This window comes from Trachypithecus francoisi, unplaced genomic scaffold, assembly GCF_009764315.1.
Source record: "Trachypithecus francoisi isolate TF-2019V2 unplaced genomic scaffold, Tfra_2.0 Contig00350, whole genome shotgun sequence".
In the NCBI taxonomy this organism is placed as follows: domain Eukaryota; kingdom Metazoa; phylum Chordata; class Mammalia; order Primates; family Cercopithecidae; genus Trachypithecus; species Trachypithecus francoisi.
The window spans coordinates 327,460-354,558 of NW_022680586.1; the positions used below are offsets into that span (position 1 = coordinate 327,460).

Consider the following 27,099-nt stretch of genomic DNA (forward strand, 5'->3'; position numbering starts at 1 on the left):
TTCCGGAATCCCTTTTGGAGGAAAAGCTACCAATTGACATTCGGGAATACAGGGAAGGCTATGGTGAAGAAGGAAATATCCTCAGACAAAAACTGGAAAGATTTCAGTGAAACTCCTTTGTATTAGATATACTATTCATCTCGCATAGTTAAAACTTTTCTTATCTTACGCAGTTGGAAACTCCGTCATTCACGGATCCGCGAAGGGACATTCAGGAGCACATTCAGGCCTACGGTGAAAGAGGAGATATCTTCAGATAAAAACTGGATAGAAGCTTTCTGAGAAACTGCTTTGTGATTTATGCATTCCACTCAGGGAGTTATCCCTCTTTTCTCAGGAGGCAGTGTTTGAACGCTGTTCCTGTGAAACTGAAAAAGTGGAGAGAATCTTTCTGAGCAACTGCTTTGTGATGTATGTATTCATCTTTTAGAGTTAAATCGTTCTTTGGATTGAGCAGTTTGAAATCACTGTTTCCATGGAACCTGAGAAAGGAAATTTGGGAACGCTCTTTGGAATAGGCTGCAAAAGAAATACCTTCAGATAAAAACAAGAAGTAAGGTTCCTGTGAAACCGCTCTGTGTCATGTGAATTCCACTGGGCCAGTTAAGCTTCACATTTCATTGAGGAGATTCCTAACACTCTTTATGTTTAGCGTGCTTAGAGATATTCAGAAATACTTTGAGGCTTATGGAGAAAATGGAAATATGATCTGATAGAAACTGGAGAGAAGCTTTCTGAGGATCTGCATTGTGACGTGTGCATTGGACTCACACTGTTATACCTCTCTTCTCATACTACATCTAGGAAACCCTTTCTGTGAAACTGTTCTTAGATACACATATTCATCTCACATAGATAAATCTTTCTCTACATTTCGCAGCTTGGAAACTCTGTCATGGATGGATCCCTAAAGGGATATACAAAAGCACATTCAGGACTATGGTGAAAAAGGAAATATCTTCAGATAAAAACTGGAAAGAAGCTTTCTGTGAATCTGCTTTTTGCTGTGTTTATTCATCTCACATAGATAAAAGTTTCCCTATATTATGCAGTTTGGAAACTGTCATGGACGGATCCACGATGGGATATTTGAAAGGGCATTCAGGTCTATGGTGAAAAAGGAAATTTCTTCAGAGAAAAACTGGAGAGAAGCTTTCTGTGAAACTGCTTTGTGATGTGTGCATTCCACTCAGGGTGTTATACCTCTTTTCTCATAAGGCAGTGTTGCAACACTGTTCCTGTAAAACGAAAAAGTGATATTCTGGAGCACATAGAACACTATGGCGAAAGGTGATATATCCTCAAATCAAACCCAGAATGAAGCGTTTGAAGAAACTGCTCTCAGATATATACATTCATTTAACTGAGGTAAGGCTTAATCTACATTGCCAAGTTTGGAAATTCTGTCTTTCAGTAATCTGTGAGGGGATATTCAGTGGTGCCGGGAGGCCTGTGGTGAGCTTCTCTTTTCATTGTGTAGTATCATAAAACTGTTTTTGCTTAGTCTGCGAAGGGATATTCAGAGCGCTTTACTGTGATGAGCAAGGAATGTCTTCCGTTGAAAACTGGGGAGAAGTCTCTGAGCAACTGCTTTGTGATTTGTGTATTCATCTGTTAGTGTTAAATCGTTCCTAGGATTGAGCAGTTTGAAATCACTGGTTCTGTGGAATCTGAGGAAGGATATTTGGGAAGGCTCTTTTGAATATGGAGAAAGAACTACCCTCAAATAAAAACTGCAAGGAAGATCTTTGAGGATTACGGTGAGAAAGGAAACGTATTCAGATAGATACTGGAGAGAAGATTTCTGAGGAGCTGCTTTGTGACGTGTGCATTCCACTCACAGAAATATACCATTCATCTAGAGGATTCCGGAAACCCTTTTGCAGAAAAAGCTACCAAGAGACACTCAGGAGTATAGGGACGGCTATGGTGAAAAGGAAATATCCTCAGACAAAAACTGGAAAGAAGATTTCTGTTAAACTGCTTTGTGTTAGATGTATTTATTCATCTCGCATAGTTAAAACTTTTCTTATATTACACAGTTTGGAAACTCCGTCATGCACGGATCCACAAAGGGATATTCAGGAGCACATTCAGGCTTATGGTGAAAGAGGAGATACCTTCAGATAAAAACTGGATGGAAGCTTTCCGAGGAACGACTTTGTGATGTATGCATTCCACTCAGGGAGTTATACCTCTTTTCTTACAAGGCAGTGTTTGAACACTGTTCCTGTGAAACTGAAAAAGTGACATTTCAGAGCGCATTGAGGACTATGACGAATAGTGAAATGTACTGAAATAAAATCGAGGAAGAAGCATTCCAAGAATCTGCTCTCTGATATGTGCATTTTCTTCACAGAGTTAATGTTTACTCTATATTGCCCAGTTTCAAAACTCTGTCTTTGAAGAATCTGTGCAGGGATATTTAGTGACACCCGGAGGCTTGTGGTGAGTGAGGAAACGTCTTCCGATGAAACCTGCAGAGAAACGTTCTGAGCCACTGCCTTGCGATGTGTGTATTCGTCTCATAGAGTTAAACCATTCTTTGGATTGAGCAGCTTGAAATCACTATTTTTGTGGCATCTGAGGAAGGACAATTAAGAATGATCCTTAGAACATGGAGAAAGAAATATCCTCAGGTAAAATCCAGAAGGAAGCTTTCTGTGAAACTGCTCTGTGTCGTCTTAATTCCTCTCACTCAGTTAAGCCTCTCTTTTCATTGAGCAGTTTTCTAACCCTGTGTATGTTTCCCGTGTGATGGGATATTCCGGAGCACTTTGAGGCTTACAGTGTAAAAAGAAATATGTTCATTCCGAATCTGGAGAGAAGCTTTCCGAGGAACTGCTTTGTGACGTGTGCATTGCACTCACAGTGTTATACCTCTCTACTCATACAGCGTTGGGGAAACCCTTTTGGAGAAACAGGTACCAAGTGATGTTGGGGAACATGTTGATGCCGATGGTTAAAAGGAAAATAGCGTCAGACAAAAACTGGAAAGAAGCTTTCTAGGAAACTACTCTGTGATATGTGTAATCAACTCACATAGATAACGCTTTATTTACATTACGCAGCTTGGAAGCTGTAATGGACGAATCAACAAAGGGACCTTCGGGAGAACTTTCAGAAATATGGTGAAAAAAATATCTTCAGATGAAAACTGGAAAGAAGCTTTCTGTGAATCTGTTTTTTGCTATTTTTATTCATCTCACATAGAGGAAGCTTTCTTTACCTTACACAGCTGGGAAACTCCCTCATGGATTGATCCGCAAAGGGATATTCGGGTTCACATTCAGGCCGATGGTGAAATAGAAAATATAGTCAGATAAAAACTGGAGAGAATCTTTCTGAGAAACTGCTTTGTGATGTGTGCATTCCACTCACGGAGTTATACCTCTTTTCTCCTAAGGCAATGTTTGTACACTGCTACCATAAACCGAAAATGTAATATTTCTGAGAGCCTAGAAGACTATGGAAAAAAGTGCAAAGTCCTCCAATAAAACCTGGAAAGAAGTGTTCCAGGAAATTGTTCCCTGATATATGCATTCATTTCGTAGAGCTAAAGCTTACTCTACGTTGCCCAGTTTGGAAAGTCTGTCATTGAGGAATCTGTGAAGGGATATTAACTGGCGCCCAGAGGCTTGTGGTGAGCAAGGAAATGTATTCCGATGAATACTGGAGAGAATCTTTCTGAGCAACTGCTTTGTGATGTGTGTATTCATCTCATAGAATTAAACCATTTTTTGGATTGAGCAGTTTGAAACCACTGTTTTTGTGGAATCTGAGGAAGGACATTTGGGAACGCTCCTTAGTATATGGAGAAAGAAATAGCCTCAGGTAAAATCCAGAAGGAAGCTTTCTGTCAAACTGCTCTGTGTCGTCTTAATTCCTCTCACTCAGTTAAGCCTCTCTTTTCATTGAGCAGTTTTCTAGCCCTGTTTATGTTTAGCATGTCAAGGGACATTCGGGAGTGTTTTGAGGCTTATGGTGAAAAAGGAAATATATTCAGACTGAAACTTGAGAGAAGCTTTCCGAGGAACTGTTTTGTGACATGTGCATTCCACTCAGTGTTATACCTCTCTTCTCATACAGCATTGGGGAAACCCTTTTGGTGAAAAAGGTACCAAGTGATATTTGGGAGCATGTTGATGCCTATGGTGAAAAGGGAAATAGCCTCAGACAAAAACTGGAAAGACACATTCTTTGAATCTGCTTTTTGCTGTGTTTTTTCATCTCACGTAGATAAAGCTTTCTTTACATTACGCAGCTTGGAAACTCTGTCATAGATGGATCCGCGAAGGGATATTCACGATCATATTAGGGCCAATGGTGTAAAAGAAAATATCGACAGATAAAAACTGTACAGAAGCATTCTAAGAAACTGCTTGATGATGTATTCATTCCACTCAGGGAGTTATACCTTTTTTCTCATAAGGCACTGTTTGAACACTGTTCCTGTAAAACTATCAAAGTGATATTCGGAGCATATTGAAAATTAATGCGACCGGAAAGAAGCATTCCAAGAAACTGCTCTCTGACATGTCCAATCATTTCACAGAGTTAAAGCTTACTCTACATTTCCCAGTTTCGAAAGTCTGTCTTTGTTGAATCTGCGAAGAGATATTAACTGGCAACCAGAAGCCTGTGGTGAGCAAGGGAATGTCTTCCGTTGAAAATTGAATAGAAGGTTTCTGACCAACTCTTTTGTGATGTTTGTATGCATCTCATAGACTAAAATGATTCTTTGGATTGAGCAGTTTGAAATCACTGTTTCTGTAGAATCTGAAAAAGGACATTTGGGAATGCTCTTTAGGATATCCTGAAAAAGAAATAAACTCAGATAGAAACCAGAAGGAGGTTTCTGTGAAACTGCTCTGTGTCGTGTGAATTCCGCATGCACAGCTAAGCTTCTCTTTGCATTGAGTAGTATTCTAACACTGTTTATGTTTAGTCTGCAAAGGGATATTCAGGAGCGCTTTGAGGCTTACAGTGAAAAAGGAAATATCTTCAGATAGAAAGTGGAGAGAAGCTTTCTGAGGAGCTGCTTTGTGACGTGTACATTCCACTCACGGAATTTTATGTTTCTTCTGATAGAGGATTGGGAAATACCTTTTGGAGAAAAACCTACCAATGAACATTGGGGAGAATATGGACGGCTATGGTTAAAAAGGAAATACCCTACACAAAAACTGGAAAGAAGCTTTCTGTGAAACTGCTTTGTGATAGATATGTTTATGCATCTCACATAGATAAAACTTTCTTTCTATTATGAGGTTTTCAAATGCCGACATGGACGGATTTGCGAAGGGACGTTCGGGAGCACATTCAGGACAATGGTGAAAAAGAAAATATCTTCAGATAAAATCTGCATAGAATCTTTCTGAAAAACGGCTTTGTGATATATGCATTCCACTCAGGGAATTTTACCTCTTTTCTCATAAGACAGTGTTTGAACACTGTTCCTGTAAAACTGAAAAAGTGATATTTTGGAGCTCATTGAAGACTATGGTGAAAAGTGAACTATCCTCAAATAAAAACGAGAAAGAAACGTTACAAGAAACTGCTCTCTGATATACGCATTCACTTCACACTGTTAAAGCTTGCTCTACATTGCCGAGTTTGGAAACTCTCTCTTTGAGGAATCTGCAAAGGGATATTTAGTGGCACCCGGAGACCTTTGGTGAGCAAGGAGTGTCTTCAATTAAAAATTAGGGAGAAGTTTCTGAGCAACTGATTTGTGACTTGTGTATTCATCTGTTAGAGTTAAATCGTTATTGGGATTGAGCAGTTTGAAATCACTCTTTCTGTGGAATCTCAGGAAGGACATTTAGGAATTCTCTTTAGAATATAGAGAAAGAACTATCCTCAGATAATAACCGGAAGGAAGCTTTCTGTGAAACTGCTTTGTGTGGTTTGAATTCCTCTCTCTCAGTTAAGCTTCTCTTTTCATTGAGCAGTTTTCGAACACTTTGTTTCCTTAGCGTGTCAAGGGATATTCAGGAACACTTTGAGGCTTACAGTGAAAAAGGAAATATGTTAAGATAGAAACAGGAGAGAAGCTTTCTGAGGAGATGCTTTGTGTCGTGTGCATTCAACTCAGTTTATATCTCTGTTCTCATACGACATCGGGGAAGCCCTTTTGGAGAAATAGGTACCAAGGTATATTCGGGAGGATATTGACACCTATGGCGAAAAGGGAAATAGCTTCAGACAAAAAGAGAAAGAAAGCTTTCTGTGAAACTGCTCTATGCTATGTGTATTCATCTCACATGGATAAAGCTTCCTTTACACTACGCAGCATGGAAACTCTGTCATGGACGGATCCGTGAAGGGACATTCTGGAGCACATTCAGGACTAGGATAAAAAAGGAAATATCATCAGATAAAAATGGCAAAGAAACTTTCTGTGAACCTGCTTTTTGTTATGTGTATTGATCTCACAAACATAAAGTTTTTTATGTTAAGCAACTTGGAAACTAAGTCATGGACTGATCCACGAAGGGACATTTGGGAGCACATTCAGGACTCTGGTGAACAAGGAAATATCTTCAGATAAAAACTGGAAATAGGAGATATCTTCGGATAAATACTGGACAGAAGCTTTCCTAGAAACTGCTTAGTGATGTATGCATTCCACTCAGAGAGTTATACCTCTTTCCTTATAAGGTAGTGTTTGAACACTGTTCCTGTAAAACTGAAAAAGTAGTATTTCAGAGTGCATGCAAGACTGTGGTGAAAAGTGAAATATCCTGAAGTAAAACCCAGAGAGAAGCGTTCCAGGAAACTGCTGTCTGACATGTGCATTCATTTCAGAAAGTTGAAACTTACGCTACATTTCCCAGTTTATAAAGTCTCTCTTTGAGGATTCCGTGAAGGGATATTAAGTGGTGACTGGAGGCCTGTGGCAAGCAAGAAAATGTCTTCCGTTGAAAACTGGAGAGTTGCTTTCTGAGCAACTACTTTGTGATGTGTGTATTCATCTCATAATGTTAAATCGTTCTTTGGATTGAGCAGTTTGAAATCACTCTTTCTCTGCCACCTGAGAAAAGACATTTGAGAATGCTCTTAAGAATATGCTGAAAAAGAAATATCCTTCGATAAAAACCAGAAGAAATCTTTCTGTGAGACTACTCTGTGTCATGTGAATTCCACTAGCACAGTTAAGCTTCTGTTTTCCTTGAGCTGTATTCAAACACTGTTTAGTTTAGTCAGCTAAGGGATACTCAGGAGCACTTTGTGGCTTATGGTGAAAATGGAAATATCTTCAGATGGAAACTGGGGAGAAGATTTCCGAGGAGATGCTTTATGACCTGTGCATTCCACTCACAGTGTTATACTTTTCTTCTCATAGAGGATTGGTGAATCCCTTTTGGAGAAAAAGCTAACACGGACATTCGGGAATGTATGGATGGCTATGGTGGATAAGGAAATATCCACACACAAAAACTGGAAAGAAATTTTCTGTGAAACTGCTTTGTGATAGATATGTTTATCCATCTCACATAGACAAAACTTTCCTTATATTACGCAGCTGAAAACTCTGTCATGGACATATCACAGAAGGGACATTTGGGGGCACATTCAGGACTATGGTGAAAAAGAAAATATGTTCAGATAAAAACTGGAAAGAAGCTTTCTCTGAATCTGTTCTTTGCTATGTTTATTCATCTCACATAGATAAAGTTTCTTTACATTACGCAGCTTGGAAACTCCGTCATGGATGGAACCGCAAAGGGATATTTGGGATCACATTCAGGCCTAAGGTGTAAAATGAAATATTTCAGATAAGAACTGCAGACAAGCTTTCTGAGAAACTGCTTGGTGGTGTGTTCATTCCACTCAGGGAGTTATACCTTTCTCATAAGGCACTGTTTGAACACTGTTCTTGTAAAACTAAAAAAGTGATATTCGGAGCACATTGAAGACTATGCTGAAAAGTGAAATGTCATCAAATAAAACCCAGAAAGAAACATTCCAAAAAACTGCTCTCTAACATGTGAATTCATTTCACAGAGATAAAGCTTACGCTCCATTTCCCAGTTTGGAAAGTCTGTCTTTGAGGATTCTGCGAAGGGGTATTAAGTGGCAACTGGAGGCCTGTTGTGAGCAAGGAAATGTCTTCCCTTGAAAATTGGAGAGAAGCTTTCTGAGCAACTCTTTTGTGATACTTGTATTCATCTGATAGTGTTAAATCATTCTTTGGATTGAGCAGTTTGAAATCACTGTTTCTGTGGAATCTGAGAAAGGACATTTGGGAATGCTCTTTAGAATATCCTGAAAAGGAAATAACCTCAGATACAAAACAGAAGGAAGCTTTCTGTGAAACTACTCTGTGTCACGTGAATTCAGCTTGCAGAGTTAACCTTCTCTTTCCATTGAGCAGTATTCAGTATTCTAACTATGTAATTGTTTAGTCTGTGAAGGGATATTCGGGAGTGCTTTAAGGCTTATGGTGATAATGGAAATAACTTCAGATAGAAACTGAAGAGAAGATTTCCTAGGAGCTGCTTTAAGACGTGTGCATTTGACTCAAACAGTTATACTTTTCTTCTCATAGAGGATTGGGGAATCCCTTTTGGAGAAAAAGCTACCAGGGGACTTTCAGGAGTATATGGGCAGCTATGGTGAAAAAGGAAATATCCCCAGACAAAAAATGGAAAGAAACTTTCTGTGAAACTGCTTTGTGATAGATATGTTTATTCATCTCACAAAAACAAAACGTTCTTTCTTTTACACAGTTTTGAAATGACGTCATGGACGGATTTGTGAAGGGACATTTGGGAGCAGATTCAGGCCTATGGTGATATCTTCAGATAAAAACTGGAGAAAAGCTTTCGAGAAACTCCTTCGTGATGTGTGCATTCCACTCAGGCAGTTATACATCTTTTCCCATAAGGCAGTGTTTGAACACTGTTTCTGTAAAATCGAAAAAGTGATATTTCGCAGTGCTTGGTATATTATGGTGAATAGTGAAATATCCTCAAATGAAACCTAGAAAGTAGCATTCCAAGAAACTGCTCTCTGATAAGTGCATTCACTTCACAGAGGTAAAGCTTACTATACGTTGCCCAGTTTAGAAACTCTGTGTTTGAGGAATCTGTGAAGACATATTATGTGGTGCCCGGAGGCTTCTGGTGAGCAAGGAAGTGTCTTCCGATCAAAACTGGAGAACCTTTCTGAGCAAATGCTTTGTGATGTGTGCATTTATCTCACAGAGTTAAACCATTCTTTAGATTGAGCTGTTTGAAATCACTCTTTTTATGGAATCTGAGGAAGGACATTTGGGAACACACTTTAGAATATGGAGAGAGACATATCCTCAGGTAAAATCCAGAAGGAATCTTTCTGTGAAACTGCTCTGTGTTGTCTTAATTCCTCTCATTCAGTTCAGCCTCTCTTTTCTTTGAGCAGTTTTCTAACCCTGTTTATGTTTAGCGTGTGAAGGGATATTCAGTAGCGCTTTGAGGCTTATGGTGAAAAAGGATATGTATTCAGACTGATACTGGAGAGAAGCTTTCTGAGGAACTGCTTTGTGACATGTGAATTCCACTTACAGTGTTATACCTCCCTTCTCATACAGCATCGTGGAAACCCTTTTGGAGAAAAAGGTACCAAGTGGTACTCGGGAGTATGTTGATGCCTATGGTGAAAACAGAAATAGCATGAGACAAAAACTGGAAAGAATCTTTCTATGAAACTGCTCTGTGATATGTGTATACATCTCACATAGATGAAGCTTTCTTTATGTAATGCAGCTTGGAAACTCTGTCATGGACAGATCCACAAAGGGACATTCGGGAGTCCATTCAGGACTATGGTGAAAAAGGAAGTATCTTCAGATAAAAACTGGAAAAAGAGCTTTCTGTGAATCTGCTTTTTGCTATGTTTCTCCATTTCACACAGAAAAGCTTTCTTTACATTACCCAGGTTGGAAACTCCGTCACGGATGGATTCACAAAGGGGTATTCGGGATCACATTAGGGCCTAAGGTGAAAAAGGCAATATCGTCAGATAAAAACTGGAGGGAAGGTTTCTGAGAAACTGCTTAGTGATGTGTGCATTCCACACAGGGAGCTCTATCTTTCTTCTCATAAAGTACAGTTTCAACACTGTTTCTGTAAAACTAAAAAAGCGATATTCGGAGCACATTGAAGATCATGGCGAAAAGTGAAATGTCGTCCAATAAAACCCAGAAAGAAGCATTCCAAGAAACTGCTTGCTGACATGTCCATTCTTTTCACAGAGTTAAAGCTTACTCTACATTTCTCAGTTTCGAAAGTCTGTCTTTGTTGAATCTGTGAAGAGATATTAACTGGCGACCGGAGGCCTGTGGCGAGCAAGGAAATGTCTTCCGTTGAAAATCGGAGAGAAGGTTTCTGAGCAACTCTTTTGTGATGTGTCTATTCACCTCATAGAGTTAAGTCATTCTTTTGATTGAACAGTTTGAAATCACTCATTCTGTAGAACCTGAGAAAGGACATTTCGGAACACTCTTAAGAATATGCTGAAAAACAAATACCCTCCGATAAAAACAAGAAGGAAGTTTTCTGTGAAACTCCTCTCTGTTGCGTGAATTCCGCTTGCACAGTTAAGCTTCTCTTTTCATTGAGCAGTATTCTAACACTGTTTTTGTTTACTCTGCAAAGGAATATTCCGGAGTGCTTTGAGGCTTATGGTGGAAAAGGAAGTATATTCAGATAGTAATTGGAGAGAAGCTTTCAGAGGAGCTGTTTGTGACGTAGGCATTCCACTCACAGAATCATACCTTTCTTCTCATAGAGGATAGGGGAGTCCCTTTTGGAGGAAAAGCTACCAATGGACATTCTGGAGTATAGGGACGACTATGGTGAAAAAGTAAATATCCTCAGACAAAAATTGGAAAGAAGATTTCTGTGAAACTGATTTGTGATAGATATGGTTATTCATCTCACAGAGATAAAACTTTCCTTATATTACCCAGTTTGGAAACTCCGTCATGGACAGATCCATGAAGGGATATTCGGGAGCACATTCATGCCTACAGTGAAAAAGTAGATATCTTCAGATAAAAACTGGGTAGAAGCTTTCTGAGAAACTGCTTTGTGATGTGTGTATTCCACTCAGAGAGTTATACCTCTTTTCTCATAAGGCAGTGTTTGAATACTGTTCCTGTAAAACCAGAAAAGTAATATTTCAGAGCACGTGGAAAACAATAGCAAAAAGTGAAATATCCTGAAATGAAACCCAGAAAGAAGCATTCCAAGAAACTCCTCTCTGACGTGTGCATTCATTTCAGAGAGATAAAGCTTACTCTACATTTCCCAGTTTGGAAAGTCTGTCTTTGAGGATACTGCGAAGGGATATTAAGTGGCGACCGAGGACCTGTGGCGAGTAAGGAAATGTCTTCCATTGAAAACTGGAGAGAAGTTTCTGAGCAGCTGCTTTGTGGTGTGTGTATTCATCTCATAGAGTTAAATCATTCTTTGGATTGAGCAGTTTGAAATCACTCTTTCCATGGAAGCTGAGAAAGGATATTTGGGAACACTTTGAAGAATATGATGAAAAAGAAATACCCTCCGTTAAAAACCAGAAGGAAGCTTTCTGTGAAACTGCTCTGGGTCACGTGAATTCCACTAGCACAGTTAAGCTTCTGTTTTCATTGAGCAGTATTCTAACACTGTTTTAATTAAGTCAGCTAAGGCATAGACGGGAGAGTTTGAGGCTCATGGTGAAAACGGAAATATCTTCAGATAGAAACTGGAGAGAAGATTTCCTAGGAGCTGCTTTGTCCCATGTCCATTCAACTCACAGAGTTATACTTTTCTTCTCATAGAGGATTGGGGAATCCCTTTTGGAGAAAAAGCTACCAGGGATCAAACGGGTGTTTATGGATGGCTATGGTGAAAAAGGAAATATCCTCAGACAAAAACTGAAAAGAAGCTTTCTGTGAAACTGCTTCTTGATAGATATGTTTCTTCATTTCACATGGATAAAATTTTCTTTTTATTACGCAGTTTAGAAACGCCATCTTGGATGGATTCACGAAGGAACTCTCAGGAGCACATTCAGGCCTATGGTTATATAGGAAATATCTTCAGATAAAAACTGGAGGGCAGCTTTCTGAGAAACTGTTTTGTGATGTGTGTATTCGTCTCATAGAGTTAAACAATTCTTTGGATGAGCAGTTGGAAATCACTGTTTTTGTGGAATCTGAGGAGGGATATTTTGGAACGCTTCTTAGAATATGGAGAAAGAAATATCCTCAGGTAAAATCCACAAGGCAGATTTCTGTGAAACTGCTCTGTGTCGTCTTAATTCCTCTCGCTCTGCTAAGCCTCTCTTTTCATTGAGCAGTTTTCTAACCCTGTTTATGTTTAGCCTGTGAAGGGATATTCGGGAGTGCTTTGAGGCTTACGGTGAAAAAGAAATATGTTCAGACCGAAACTGGAGAGAAGCTTTCCGAGGAACTGCTTTCCGACGTGTGCATTCCACTCAGAGTGTTGCACTTCTCTTCTCACACAGCGTCGGTGAAACCCTTTTGGAGAAACAAGTACCAAGTGATATTCGTGAGCATATAGATGCCGATGGTGAAAAGGGAAATAGCCTCAGACAAAAACTGGAAAGAAGCTTTCTATGAAACTGCTCTGTGGTATGTGTATTCTTCTCACATAGATAAAACTTTCTTTGCATTACACAGCTTGGAAACTCTGTCATGAACGGATCCATGAAGGGACATTTGGGAGCACATTCTGGACTATGGTGAAAAGGATGTATCTTCAGATAAAATCTGGAAAGAAGCTTTCTGTGAATACGCTTTCTGCTATGTTTATTCATCTCACAGAGATTACACTTTCTTTACAATGTAGCTTGGAAACTCCGTCATGAATGTAGCCGGGAAGGGATGTTCAGGATCCCATTCAGGCCTATGGTGGAAAAAGAAATATCATCAGATAAAACCTGGAGAAAAGTTTTCTGAGAAACTGCTTGGTGATGTGTGCATTCCACTGAGGGAGTAATATCTTTCTTCTCTTAAGGCACTGTTTGAACACTGTTCCTGTATATCTAAAAAAGTGATCATCAGAGCACATTGAAGACTATGGTGAAAAGTGAAATATCCTCAAATAAAACCCAGAAGGAAGCATTGCAAGAAACTGCTCTCTGACATGTCCATTCATTTCACAGAGTTAAAGCTTACTCTACATTTCCCAGTTTGGAAAGTCTGTCTTTGAGGATTCTGTGAAGGGATGCTAAGTGGCAACCAGAGGCCTGTGGCGAGCAAGGAAATGTCTTCCGTTGAAAATTGGACAGAAGCTTTCTAAGCAACTCTTTTGTGATGTTTGTATGCATCTCATAGAGTAAAATGATTCCTTGGATTGAGCAGTTTGAAATCACTGTTTCTGTAGAATCTGAAAAAGGACATTAGGGAATGCTCTTTAGAATATCCGGAAAAGAAATAACAGAGTTTCCAACCTGAGTAACATAAAGGAAGCTTTATCTACGTGAGATGAATGCACATATCACAGAGCAGTTTCATTGAAAGCTTCTTTCCAGTTTCTGTCTGAAGATATTTCCCTTTTCACCATAGACGTCAATATGCTCCCAAATAGCCTTTTGTACCTTTTTCTCCTAAAGGAATTCCCCAGTGCTGTATGAGAAGAGAGCTATAACACTGTTAGTGGAATGCACATGTCACAAAGCGGTTCCTCAGAAAGCTTTCCTCCAGTTTCTATCTGAACATATTTCCTTTTTCAACGTATGCCTCAAAGTGCTCCGTAATATCCCTTCGCACGCTAAAGATAAACAATGTTAGAAAACTGTTCAATGAAAAGAGAAGCTTAACTGAGCGAGAGAAATTCACACGACACAGAGCAGTTTCACAGAAAGCTTCCTTCTGGATATTAGTGAGTATATTTCTTTCTCCATATTCTAAAGAGCGTTCCCAAATGTTCTTTCTCAGATTCCACAGAAACAGTGATTTCAAACTGCTCAATCCAAAGAATGATTTAACTCTATGAGATGCAGACAAACATCACAAAAATGTTGCTCAGAAAGCTTCTGTTCAATTTTCAATGGAAGACAATTCCTTGCTTGCCACAGGCTTCTGGCGGCAACTTAATATCCCTTCACAGAATTCTAAAAGACAGGCTTTCCAAACTGGGAAATGTAGAGTAAGGTTTATCTCTATGAAATGAAGGAAATATCAGAGAGCAGTTTCTTGGAATGCTTCCTTCTGGGTTTTATTTGGCGACATTTACTTTTCACCATAGTCTTCAATGTGCTCTGAATATCACTTTTTTAGTTTTACAGGAACAGTGTTCAAACAGTGCCTTATGAGAAGAAAGGTATAACACCCTGAGTGGAATGCACACATCACCAACAGACTCTCAGAAAGCTTCTCTGCAGTTTTTATCTGACGATATTTCCTTTTTCACCATTGGCCAGAATGTGATCCTGAATATCCCTTCATGGATCCATCCATGACGGAGTTTCCGAGCTGTGTAATGTAAGGAAAGCTTTATCTATGTGAGGTGAATAAACATAGCAAAAAGTGGATTCATAGAAAGATTCTTTCCGGTTTCTATCTGAAGATGTTTTCTTTTTCAACATAGTCCTGAATGTGCTCCCGAATGTCCCTTCGTGGATCCATCCCTGACAGAGTTTCCAAGCTGTATAATGTAGAGAAAGCTTTATCTATGTGAGATGAATACACATATTACAGAACAGTATCACAGAAAGGGTTTCCCCATTGCTGTATGAGAAGAGAGGTTGAAAATGTGATTAAAATGCACATGTCACAATGCAGTTCTGCAGAAAGTTTCTATCCAGTTTCTATCTGAACATATTTTCTTTTTCACCATAAGCTTCAAAGTGCTCCCTAATATCCCTTCATACACTAAACATGAACAATGTTAGAAAACTGCTCAATGAAAAGAGAAGCTTAACTGAGCGAGAGGAATTCACACAACACACAGCAGTTTCACAGAAATCTTCCTTCTGGTTTTTATCTGAGGATATTTCTTTCTCAATATTCCAAAGAGCTTTCCCAATAGTCCCTCCTCAGATTTCAAGAAGCAGTGATTTCAAACTGCTCAATCCAAAGAAAGATTTAACTCTTTGAGAAGAATACACACATTGCAAAGTAGTTGCTTAGAAAGCTTCTCTCCAGTTTTCATCGGAAGACTTTCCTTGCTCACCACAGGCCTGGAGGCACGACTTAAAATCCCTTCGCAGAATCCTGAAAGACAGAATTTCCAAGCTTGGCAATATAGAGTAAGCTTTACCTTAGTGAAATGAATGCCCATATCTGAGAGCAGTTTCTTCAAACACTTCTCTCTGTGTTTTATTTGACGATATATCACTTTTCACCATAGTCTTCAGTGTACTCCGAAATATCACTTTTTCGTTTTACAGGAACAGTGTTGCAACACTGCCTTATGAAAAAGAGGTATAACACCCTGAGTGGAATGCACACAACACAAAGCAGTTTCTCAGAAAGCTTCTCTCCAGTTTTTCTCTGAATGAATTTCCTTTTTCACCATAGGCCTGAATGCAGTTTCAAATATCCCGTCGTGGATCCGTCCTTGACGGAGTTTCCAAACTGCGTAATATAGAGAGTTTTATCTATGTGAGATGAATAAACACAGCAAAAAGCAGATTCACAGAAAGCTTCTGTCCAGTTTTTTTCTGAAGGTATTTTCTTTCTCACCATAGTCTTGAAGGCGCTCCTGAATATCCTTTCATGGATCCATCCATGACAGAGTTTCCAAGCTGCGCAACGTAGAGAAAGATTTATCTATGTGAGATGAATATGCGTATCTAAGAACAGTTTCACAGAACGGGTTTTCTAGATGCAGTATGAGAAGAGAGGTATAACACTATGAGTGGAATGCACTTGTCACAAAGCAGATCCTCGGAAAGATTCTCTCCAGTTTCTATCAGAACTTATTTCCTTTTTTATTGTAAGCCTCAAAGTGTTCCTGAATATCCCTATGCACGCTAAACATAAACACTGTTAGGAATCTAATCAATGAACAGTGAAGCTTAACTGGGCGAGTGGAATTCACACGACACAGAACAGTTTCACAGGAAGCTGACTTCTGGTTTTTATCTGAAGGTATTTCTTTTGCAGCTCATTTTAAAGAGCGTTCCCAAATTTCCTTTCTCAGGTTCCACAGAAACAGTGATTTTAAACTGCTCAATCCAAAGAATAATTTCACTCTATAACATGAATACATACATCACAAAGCAGTTTCTCAGAAAGCTTCTCTCTGGTTTTTGTCTGAAGATATTTCGATTTTCCTCATAGTCCTGAATATGATCCCAAATGTCCCTTCGTGGATCCGTCCATCACAGAGTTTCCAAGGAGTATAATGTAAAGAAACCTTTATCTTTGTGACATGAATACACATAGCACAGAACAGTTTCACAGAAAGTTTCTCTCCAGTTTTTGTCTGAGGTTATTTCTCTTTTCTGCATTTGCGTCAATATGCTCCCAAATATCCCTTGGAACCTTTTCTCCAAAAGGGTTTAACTGATGCTGTTTGAGAAGAGAGATATAACATTGTGAGTGGAATGTACACGTCACAAAGCAGTTTTTCAGAAAGCTTCTCTCCAGTTTTTATCTGAAAAGATTTCCTTTTTCACGATAGGCCTGAATGTGCTCCCGGATGTTCCTTTGCGGATCCGTCCATGATAGAGTTTCCAAAGTGTGTAATATAAAGAAAGTTTCACCTCTGTGCGATGAATAAATATATCTATCACAAAGCAGTTTCACAGAAAGCTTCATTCCAGTTTTTGTCTGAGCATATTTCCTTTTTCACCACAGTGGTCCATATACTCCTGAATGTCCCTTGGTAGCTTTTTCTCCAAAAGGGATTCCCGAATCCTGTATGAGAAGAAAGGTATACCTCAGTGAGTGGAATGTGCACGTCACAAACCAAGTCCTTGGAAAGCTTCTCTCCAGTGTCTATCTAAAGATATTTCCGTTTTCACCATAAACCACAAAACGCTACCGAGTATCCCTTCGCAGACTAAACAGAAACAGTGGTACAATACAGCTCAATGAAAAGAGAAGCTTAACTGTGTGAGTGGACTTCACACCATCCAGAGCAGTTTCAGAGAAAGCTTACTTCTGTTTTTTATCTGAGGGTATTCATTTTTCAGCATATTCTAAAGAGTGTTCCCAAATGTCCTTTCACAGGTTCCACAGAAACAGGGTTTTCAAACTGCTGTATCCAAAGAATGATTTAATTCCATGAGGTGAATACACACATCGCAAAGCAGTTGCTAAGAAAGCTTCTCTCCAGTTATCAACGGAAAACATTTCCTTGCTCACCACAGACCTCCGGGCGCCACTTACTATCCCTTCGCAGATTCCTCAAAGACAGATATTTCAAACTGCAAAATAGAGAAAGCTTTAACTCTGTGAAATGAATGCACATATCAGAGAGCAGTTTCTTGGAATGCTTCTTTCTGAGTTTTATTTGAGGATATTTCTCTTTTCACCATAGTCTTCAATGCGCTCTGAAATGTCAGTTTTTTGGTTTTACATGAATGGTGTTCATATACTGCCTTATGGAAAAGAGTATGACCCCCGAGTGGAATGCACACATCACAAAGCAATTTCTCAGAAAGCCTCTCTCCAGTTTTTATCTGAAGATATTTCCTTTTTCACCGTAGGCCTGAATGTGCTCCTGAATTTCCCTTCGTGGATCCATCCATGATGGCGTTTCCAAATTGCGTAATATAAAGAGAGGTTTGTCTATGTGAGAGAATAAATATATGTATCACAAAGCAGTTTCACAGAAAGCTTCTTTCCAGTTTTTGTCTGAGGATATTTCCTTTTTCACAATAACCATGCATATACTCCCAAATGACCCTTGGTAGCTTTTTCTCCAAAAGGGATTCCCAAATCCTCTATGAAAAGAAAGGTATAACTCTGTGAGTGAAATGCACACATCACTAAGCAGCCCCTCGGAAACTTTGTCTCCAGTTTCTATCTGAAGATATTTCAGTTTTCACCGTAAGAGTCAAATGCCCCTGAAATTCCCTTCACAGACTAAACAAAACCAGTGTTAGGATACTGATCAATGAAATGAGAAGCTGAACTGAATGAGTGGAATTCACATGACACAGAGCAGTTTCCTAGAAAGTTTCCTTCTGGTTTATATATGAGGGAATTTCTTTTTCAGTATATTCCAGGGAACGGTCCCAAATGTCCTTTCTCAGGTTCCAAAGAAACAGTGATTTCAAACTCCTCAATCCAAAGAATGATTTAAGTCTGTGAGATGAATACACACATGCCAAAGCAGTGGCTCAGAAAACGTCTCTCCAGTTTTCAACGGAAGACATTTCCTTGCTCACCACAGGCCTCCGGGCACCACTTAATATCCCTTCGCAGATACTTCAAATATAGTGTTTCCAAACAGACCTATGTACGGTAAGTTTTAACTCTGTGAGATGAATGCACAAATCAGAGAGTAGTTTCCTGGAAAGCTTCTTTCTGGGTTTTATGTGAGGATATTTCCCTTTTCGCCATAGTCTTCAATGTGCTCCGAAATACCACTTTCTTGGTTTTACAGGAACAGTGTTCAAGCACTGCGTTATGACAAAAGAGGTATAACTCCCTGAGTGGAATGCACACTTCAAAAAGCAGTTTCTCAGAAAGCTTCTGTCTGGTTTTTATCTGAAGGTATTTCCTTTTACACCATAGTCCTTAATGTGCTTCAGAATGTCCCTTCGCGGATCAGACCATGACGGAGTTTCCAAGCTGCATAATGTAAAGAAAGCTTTATCTATGTGAGATGAATAAACATAGCAAAAAGCAGATTCACACAATGCTTGTTTTTAGTATTTATCTGAAGATATTTCCTTTTTCACCCGAGTCCTGAATGTGCTCCTTAATGTCCCTTCGCGGATCAGTCCATGACTTAGATTCCAAGTTGCGTCACATAAAAAAGCTTTATGTATGTGAGATTAATACACATAGCAAAAAGCAGGTTCACGAAAAGCCTCTTTGCCGTTTTTATCTGGTGATGTTTCCTTTTTTTACCTAGTCCTGAATGTGCTCCTGAATGTCCCTTCACGGATCCGTCCATGAGAGAGTTTCCAAGCTGCGTAATGTAACGAAAGCCTTATCTATGTGAGATGAATACAGACAGCATAGAGCAGATTCACAGAAAGCTTTTTTTCTCTTTTTGTCTGAGGTTATTTCCCTTTTCACCATAGGCATCAATATGCTCTGAATATACCTTGGTACTTTTTTCTCCAAAAGGGCTTCCCCGATGCCATATGAGAACAGAGGTATAACACTGTGAGTGGAATGCACACGGCACAAAGCAGCTCCTCAGAAAACTTCTCTCCAGTTTCCATGTGAACATATTTCCTTTTTCACTGTAAGCCTCAAAGTGCTCCTGAATATCCCTTTGCATGCTAAAGAAAAACAGTGTTAGAAAACCTCTGAATGAAAAGAGATGCTTAACTATGTGAGCAGAATCCACGTGACACAGAGCAGTTTCACAGAAAGCTTCCTTCTGGCTTCTATCTGAGGTTATTTCCTTTTCAGGAGATTTGGAAGAGTGTTCCAAATCTCCTCTCTCAAATTGCACAGAAACAGTGATTTCAACTGCTCAATCCAAAGAATGATTTAACTCTCTGAGATGAATACAAACATCACAAAAGAGCTGCTCAGAAAGCTTCTCTCCACTTTTCAACGGAAGACATTTCCTTGCTCGCTACAGTCCTCCGGTTGCCACTTAATAACCGTTCGCAGAATCCTCGAAGACAGACTTTCCAACCTGGGAAATGTAGAGTAAGTTTTAACTCTGTGAAATGAATGAACATATCAGAGACCAGTTTCTTGGAATGCTTCTTTCTGGGTTTTATTGGGCGACATTTCACTTTTCGCCATAGTCTTCAATGTGCTCTGAATATCACTTTTTTAGTTTTACAGGAACAGTTTTCAAACGGTGCCTTATGAGAAAAGAGGTGTAACTCCCTGAGTGGAATACACACACCACTAAGCAGTTTCTCAGAAAGCTTCTCTCCAGGATTTATCTGACAATATTTCCTTTTTCACCATACCCCCAAATGTGATCCCGAATGTCCTGTCCTGGATCCTTCCATGACAGAGTTTCCAAGCTGCATAATGTAAAGAAAGCTTTAGCTATGTGAGAAGAATGCACATATCAGAGAGCAATTTCACAGAACGTTTCTTTCCAGTTTTAATCTGAGGCTATTTCCCTTTTTACCATATTCGTCAATATACCTCCAAATATCCCTTGGTACCTTTTCCTCCAAAAGGGTTTCCTTGGTGCTGTATGAGAAGAGAGGTATAACACTGTCAGTTAATACACACGTCATGAAACAGTTACTCTTAAAGCTTCTCTCCATTTTCTATCTGAACATATTTCCTTTTTCAGCCTAAGTCTCAAAGCGCTTCCGAATATCCCTTCGAACGCTGAACATAAACAGTGTTAGAGAACTGATCAATGAACGGAGAACCTTAACTGAGAGAGAGGAATTCATAGGACACATAGCAGTTTCACAGAAGGCTTCCTTCTGGTTTTTGTTTGAGGGTATTTCTTTCTCCATATTCTAAGGAGCATTTCCAAGTGTCCTTCCTCAGATTAATAGAAACAGTGATTTCAAACTGCTCATCCAAAGAATGATTTAACTCTATGAGATGAATATACATGTCCAAAAGCAGTTGCTCAGGAAGGTTCTCTACAGTCTTCAACGGAAGACATTTCCTTGCTCACAGGAGGCCTCTGAGCCCCAATTAGTATCCCTTCGCAGATTCCTCAAGAGAGAGTTTCCAAAGAGGGCAACGTAGAATAAGCTTAATCTTTGTGAAATAAAGGCACATATAAGGGAGAATTTTCTTAGAATGCTTCTTTTTGGATTTTATTTGAGGATAGTTCACTTTTGGCCATACTGTTCTCGTGGAATTGGCAAAGTGATATTTGGGAGCCCATGGAGGGTTATGGTGAAAAAGGAAATATCCTCAGATAAAAACTGGAAAGAAGCATTCAGAGAAACTGCATTGTGATGTGTGAATGCAACTCACACAGTTACACTTTTCTCTTCGGGGATCAGTTTGCTAACACAGTTTTCTTGAAATCTGCAGTGGGACACTTCTTAGCGCAATGAAGCTTATGGTGACATAGGAAATATCCCAGGATAAAAAACTACAAAGAGCATTCGCAGAAACTTCTTTGTGATGTGTGAATACATCTCACGGAGTTACACATACGTTTCATTGAGTAGTCGAATAAGACTGCCTTTGAGGAAGCTGAGAAGGGCTACATTGGATCGCATTGATGCCTATGCTGATAGAGGAAATATCCTCAATTAAAACCTTGATAGAAGCTTTGTGAGAAACTTCTTTGTGATATGTGAATTCATCTCACAGAGTTACACCTGCCTCTTCATGAAGCAGTTTGTTAACACTGTTGTCGTGGAATCTGCAAAATGATATTTGGAAGTGCATTAAGGTCTGTGGTGAAAAAGGAAATATCCTCAGATAAAAACTGGAAAGAAGCGTTCTGAGAAACTTCATTGTGACATGTGAATGCAACTCACAGAGTTACACTTTCCTTTCCATGGATCCATTTGATAACAGTGTTTTCTTGGAATCTACATTGGGATACTTCCTAGCGCAATGAAGCTTACGATGACAAAGGAAATATCCTCGAATAAAAACCAGAAAGGAGCGTTCTGAGAAACTTCTTTGTGATATGTGAATTCATCTCACAGAGTTACAACCTGGTCTTCATGAAGCAGTTGGCTAACATTGTTGTCGTGGAATCTGCAAAGTGATATTTGGGAGGGCAAGAAGCCCTATGGTGAAAAAGGAAATATGCTCAGATAATAACTAGAAAGAAGCTTTCTGAGAAATTGCTTTCTGATGTGTGAATTCATCACGCAGAGTTTCACCTTTTCCTTCTGGTAGCAGTTTGCTAACAGTGTTTTCGTGGATTCTGCAAAGTGATATTTGGGAGCTCATTGTGGACTATGGTGAGAAAGGAAATATCCTCAGATAAAAACTGGAAAGAAGTGTTCAGAAAAACTGCAATGCGATGTGTGAATGCAACTCACACAGTTACCCTTTTCTCTTCAGGAAATATCCTCAGATAATAACTAGATATAAGTTTTCTGAAAAATTGTTTTCTGATGTGTGAATACATCACGCAGAGTTTCACCTTTTCCTACTAGTCCAGTTTGCTAACACTGTTTTCGTGGATTCTACAAAGTGATATTTGGAAACCCGTTGAGGGCTATGGTGAAAGAGGAAATATCCTCACATAAAAACTGGAAAGAACCGTTGAGAGAAACTGCATTGCGATGTTTGAATGCATCTCACACAGTTACACTTTTCTGAAGGCGGCTAACACAGTTTTCTAGAAATTTACAATGAGATATTTCTTATCGCTATGCAGCTTACAGTGAGAAAGGAAGTATCCTCAGATAAAAACGTGAAAGAAGCTTTCTGAGATATTGCTTCCTGATATGTGACTTCATCTCACAGGGTTACACCACTATTTCGTGCAGCCATTTGCTATCAACTTTTTGTGGATTCTGAGAACTGATATTTCGGATGGATTTGAAGAGTACAAGGACAAAGGGAATACCCTCCGAGAAAAACTGGAATGAAGCTTTCTGAGAAACTGCTTTGTGCTGTGTAAATTCAACTCACTGAGATACATCGGTATTTCGTGAAGCCGTTGGCTAGCCCTATTTTGTGGAATCTGAGAACTGATATTTCGGATCAACTTTAAGACTATAGGGCCAAAGGAAATATCCTCTGATAAAAATGAGAAAGAAGCTCTCTGAGAAACTTCTTTGTGATCTGTGAATTAATCTGACAGAGTTACAACCTAGTCTTCATGAAGCAGTTCGCTAACACTGTTGTCGTAGAATCTGAAATGTGATCTTTGGGAGCGCATTGAGGCCTAGGGTGAAAAAGGAAATATTCTCAGATAATAACTAGAATGAAGGTTTCTGAGAAATTGCTTTCTGCTGTATGAATTCATCACGCAGAGTTTCACCTTTCCCTGCTACTAGCAGTTTGTTAACACTGTTTGCGTGGATTCTGCAAAGTGATATTTGGGAGCTGATTGAGGGCTATGGTGAAAAAGGAAATATCCTCAGATAAAAAGTGGAAAGAAGCGTTCAGAGAAACTGTATTGTGATGTGTGAATGCAACTCACACAGTTACCCTTTTCTGTTCAGGGATCAGTTTGCTAACACAGTTTTCTTGAAATCTGCAATGGGATACTTCTTAGTGCTATGCAGCTTATAGTGAGAAAGGAAATATCCGCAGATAAAAAAGTGAAAGAACTTTCTGAGAAATTGCTTCCTGGTATGTGACTTCATCTCACAGAGTGACACCACTATTTCGTTCAGCCATTTGCTAGCAGCTTTTTTGTGGATTCTGAGAACTGATATTTCGGATGTGTTTGAAGAGTAGAAGGACCAAGCAAATATTCTCTGGAAAAACCGGAATGAAGCGTTCTGAGAAACTGCTTTGTGATGTGTGAATTCATTCCACAGTGTTACACCACTCTTTCAAGGAGGAGTTTGCTAGCAGTGATTTGTGGAATCTCAGAAGTGATATCATGGATATCGTTGAATCCCATGGTGAGTAATGAAATATCTTCAGACAAATCTGCAGAGAAGCCCTCTCAGAAACTCCTTGGTTTTGGGTGAATTCAGCTCACAGAGTTACTTCATCGTTTTCATGGAGAAGCTTGCTAACTGTGTTTTCGCAGAATCTGCAATAAGACACACGGTGGTGCTCCGAGAACACAAAAAACCTCAGCTCAAGAAAGAAAGACGCTTTCTGAGAGACAGCTTTGTGCTGTGTGAATTCAACTCACTGAGATACACCGATATTTCCTGGAGCCTTTGGCTAGCCCTGCTTTTGTGGAATCTGAGAACTGATATTTCGGATCCCATTGAAGACTATGGGGCCAAAGGAAATATCCCCCGATGAAAATGAGAAAGAAGCTTTCTGAGAGACTTCTTTGTGGTCTGTGAATTCAACTCACAGAGTTACCCCTTTCTCCTTATGAAGCCATTCGCTAAGTCTGTTCTCGTGGAATTGGCAAAGTGATATTTGGGAGCCCATGGAGGACTAATGTGAAAAAGGAAATATCCTCAGATAAAAACTGGAAAGAAGCGTTCTGAGAAACTCATTGTGACATGTGAATGCAACTCACAGAGTTACACTTTCCTTTCCAGGGATCCGTTGGCTAACAGTGTTTTCTTGAAATCTACAATGGGATATTTCTTATCGCAATAAAGCTTAAGGAGACAAAAGATATATACTGAAATAAAAACTAGAAAGGAGCTTTGTGAGAAACGTCTTTGGCATATATGAATTCATCTCACAGAGTTACAACCTCATCTCTATGAATCAGTTTGCTAACACTGTTGTCGTGGAATCTGCAAATTGATATTTGAGAGCGCATTGAGGCCTAGGGTGAGAAAGGCAATATCCTCAGATAATCACTAGAAAGGAGCTTTCTGAAAAATTGTTTTCTGATGTGTGAATTCACCACGCAGAGTTTCACCTTTCTCTTCTAGTCGCAGTTTGCTAACACTGTTTTCGTGGATGCTGCAAAGTGATATTTGGAAACCCATTGAGGGCTAAGGTGGAAAAGGGCTACATTGGATTGCATTGAGGCCTATGCTGATAGAGGAAATATACTCCATTAAAAACTTGATAGAAGCTTTGTGAGAAAGTTCTTTGTGGTATGTGAATTCCTCTCACAGAGGTACATATTCCTCCTCATAAAGCAGTTTGCTAACACTGGTGTCGTTGAATCTGCAAAGTGATATTTGGGAGCGCCTTGAAGCCTATGGTGAAAAAGGAAATATCCTCAGGTAAAGACTGGAAAGATGCGTTCAGAGAAACTGCATTGTGATGTGTGAATGCAACTCACACAGTTACACTTTTCCCTTGGGGGATCAGTTTGGTAACACAGTTTTCTTGAAACCTGCAGTGGGATACTTCTTAGTGCAATGATGCTTATGGTGCCACAGGAAATGTCCTTGGATAAAAACTAGAAAGAAGCTTTCTCAGAAACTTCTTTGTCAAGTGCGAATACATCTCACAGAGTTACACATATGTTTCATGGAGCAGTCGAATAAGACTGCCTTTGAGAAACCTGAGAAGGGCTACATTGGATCGCATTGAGGCCTATGCTGATAGAGGAAATATACTCCATTTAAAACTTGATAGAAGCTTTGTGACAAAGTTCTTTGTGATACGTCAATTCCTCTCACAGAGTTACACCTTTCTCCTCATAAAGCAGTTTGCTAACACTGTTGCTGTGGAATCTGCAAAGTGATATTTGGGAGTGCCTTGAGGCCTATGGTGAAAAAGGAAATATCCTCAGATAAATACAGGAAAGAAGCGTTCTGAGAAACTGCATTGTGACATGTGAATGCAACTCACAGAGTTACACTTTCCTTTCAATGGATCCGTTTGCTCACAGTGTTTTCTTGAAATCTACATTGGGATATTTCTTAGCACCATGAAGCTTACAGTGACAAAGGAAACATCCTCAAATAAAAACTAGAAAGGAGCTTTCTGAGAAACTTTTTTGTGGTCTGTGAATTCGTCTCACAGAGTTACAACCTGGTCTTCATGAAGCAGTTTGCTAACACTGTTGTCGTGGAATCTGCAAGGTGATCTTTGGGAGCACATTGAGGCCTGTGGTGGAAAAGGAAATATCCTCAGATAAATACTGGAAAGAATTGTTCAGAGAAACTGCATTGCGATATATGAATGCAACTCAAACAGTTAGCCTTTTCTCTTCAGGGATCAGTTTGCTAACAAAGTTTTCTTGAAATCTGCAGTGGGATACTTCTTAGTGCTAAGAATCTTATGGGGACAAAGGACATATCCTCATATAAAAAATAGAAAGAAGCTCTCTCAAAAACTTCTTTGTGAGGTGCGAATATAACTCACAGAGTTACACTTACGTTTTATGAAGGAGTCGAACAAGACTGCCTTGGAGGAACCTGAGAAGTGCTACATTGGATCGCATTGAAGCCTACACCGATAGAGGAAACATCCTCAATTAAAACCTTGATAGAAGTTTGTTAGAAACTTCTTTGTGGTATCTGAATTCATTTCCCAGTGTTGCAACCTAGTCCTCATGAGGCAGTTTGCTAACACTGTTGTCGTGAAATCTGCAAAGTGGTGTTTGAGAGCCCATTGATGACTATGGTGAGAAAGTTAATATCGCCAGATAAAAACTGGAAAGAAGCGTTCAGAAAAGCTGCAATGCGATGTGTGAATGCAACCCACACAGTTGCCCTTTTCTCTTCAGAGATCAGTTTCCTAACACAGTTTTATGAAAATCTGCAATGGGATTCTTCTTATCGATATGCAGCTTACAGTGAGAATGGAAATATCCTCAGATAAAAAGGTGAAAGAAGCTTTCTGAGAAATTGCTTCCCAATATGTGACTTCACCTAACAGAGTTATACCACTATTTCGTGCAGCCGTTTGCTAGCAGCTCTTTTATGGATTCTGAGAACTGATATTTCGGATGGATTTGAAGAGTTCAAGGGAAAGGAAATACCCTCAGAGAAAAACTGGAATGAAGCTTTCTGAGAAACTGCTTTGTGCCTTGTGAATTCAACTCACTAAGATACACTGGTATTTCTTGGAGCCGTTCACTAGCCCTGCTTTTTTGGAATCTGAGAACTGATATTTCGGAAACCACTGAAGACTATAGGGCCAAAGGAAGTATCCTCCGATAAAAATGAGGAAAAAGCTGTCTGAGAAACTTCTTTGTGATCTGTGAATTCATCTCACAGAGTCACACCTTTCTCCTCATGAAGACGTGCAGTAAGACTGTTTTTGTGGAATTGGCAGAGTGATAATTGGGAGCCCATAGAGGGCTATGATGAAAAAAGAAATATCCTCAGATAAAAACTGGAAAGAAGCGTTCTGAGAATCTGCATTGTGACATGTGAATCCAACTCACAGAGTTACACTTTCCTTTCCATGGATTCGTTGGCTAACAGTGTTTTATTGAAATCTACATTGGGATATTTCCTAGCACAGTGAAGCTTACGGTGACAAAGGAATTATCTTCAAATAAA

The 27,099-nt window shown here is 39.4% G+C and overlaps 1 long non-coding RNA gene across 1 annotated transcript; it reads right to left on the reverse strand.

Moving 5' to 3' along the window:
- Positions 1-22,599: 22,599 nt before the first annotated feature.
- LOC117083430 lies at positions 22,600-26,869 on the reverse strand. The gene is made up of 3 exons (XR_004437084.1): positions 26,718-26,869; positions 26,097-26,098; positions 22,600-22,748 (listed from the first exon to the last, which is right to left on the reverse strand). It is a non-coding gene; the product is annotated as an uncharacterized LOC117083430 (long non-coding RNA).
- Positions 26,870-27,099: the final 230 nt, after the last annotated feature.